This window comes from Otolemur garnettii, unplaced genomic scaffold (assembly GCF_000181295.1).
Source record: "Otolemur garnettii isolate 467f Iridium unplaced genomic scaffold, OtoGar3 scaffold00129, whole genome shotgun sequence".
In the NCBI taxonomy this organism is placed as follows: domain Eukaryota; kingdom Metazoa; phylum Chordata; class Mammalia; order Primates; family Galagidae; genus Otolemur; species Otolemur garnettii.
The window spans coordinates 2,440,828-2,442,073 of record NW_003852524.1 but is presented as its reverse complement, the minus strand read 5'-3'; the positions used below and the strand labels follow the sequence as shown (position 1 = coordinate 2,442,073).

Below are 1,246 nucleotides of genomic sequence, written 5' to 3'. Positions count from 1 at the left end.
GTGGCTGGCTTAAACCAGCCCTTACTGCTTTAGAACTACTTTAGTTGTTCTAAAATCTCCACCTAATAAAAAATTATATCATGAACATAACATGGGTTATATGAGGGCACATGATGATTCTACTACAAAGTTTGATTTGTTTCCATGTGCACATGCAATGATACAATCTAAGAGTTTCACTTTACCCCCTGGAAAGGGACTTAAGGCAATACCACAAAGTGGCAGATTAGATTTTCCTAGCAAGAAAGCTCCTGTAGAAAAAAAGCCTTGTGCCACCAAAGAGCAAGTGCACCTGTAACTAACCTCTACTAAACTCATTTCACTTCTTTGGTCTTTTGCCTCCTTCTTAATTTGGGGAGGGGAAGTTTTTCTATACCGTCCAGGGATTTTCTCAGAACAATAAGATCACTCTTCTTCTTTTCCTCTAAAAGTTAGCTGTGACTCTTACTCGGATCCCTTGTATGTGCTGAGTTGTTTTCCTTGCCTCTAATACCAAGATCTTTTGTCTTTCAACATTTTGATTATAATTTATCCCGGTATGGATTTCTTTGTGTTTATCCTACTTGGATTTTGTTGAGTTTCCTTTTTTTTTTTTTGGTACAGACAGAGTCTCACTTTATTGCCCATGGTAGAGTGCCATGGTGTCACATAGCTCATAACTCCTGGGCTTAGGCGATTCTCTTGCTTCAGCCTTACGAGTGGCTGGGACTATAGGCTCCCACCACAATGCCCGGCTATTTTTTGGTTGCAGCTATCATTGTTGTTTGGCAGGCCTGGGCTGGATTCGAACCTGCCACCTTGGGTGTACATGGCTGGCGCCTTAGCCACTTGAGCCACAGGCGCTGAGCCTGGGATGTTGCTTTCTCCTGCCACTTTTAGTTGTTCTCTAGCTATCACAGAGTGCCAGCCTCAATAATGCACGCCCCTAGATATCATGACTAGGATGGTCAAGCTGTTATAGCATACATGTCAAGATGCATACCAAGCAAAGGGGAAATAATTATAGATGGCATAGTCTGTGAATTCAGGTTTACTGAATGAATGAATAACAACTCTTACATCTTCTTGCTACAACTCTTTTCAATTTGTTTATTCAACTATTCCCATTGACTATTTTTCAACTTCTCTGGGATTATACTCCACTGACCTCTGAATTCTTTTCATGAATGAGAAAAAAATACAAATTCTCCATCACACAGAGAAATAATGTTCTACAACATTGTTACAAAATAGATTAAGATAACCA

The 1,246-nt window shown here is 40.0% G+C and overlaps 1 protein-coding gene across 1 annotated transcript in view; it reads right to left on the bottom strand.

Moving 5' to 3' along the window:
• Positions 1-1,246, bottom strand: part of FAM241A (family with sequence similarity 241 member A) — a 34,076-nt gene that overhangs the window by 12,055 nt on the left and 20,775 nt on the right. The gene's annotated exons all lie outside the window — the stretch shown is intronic.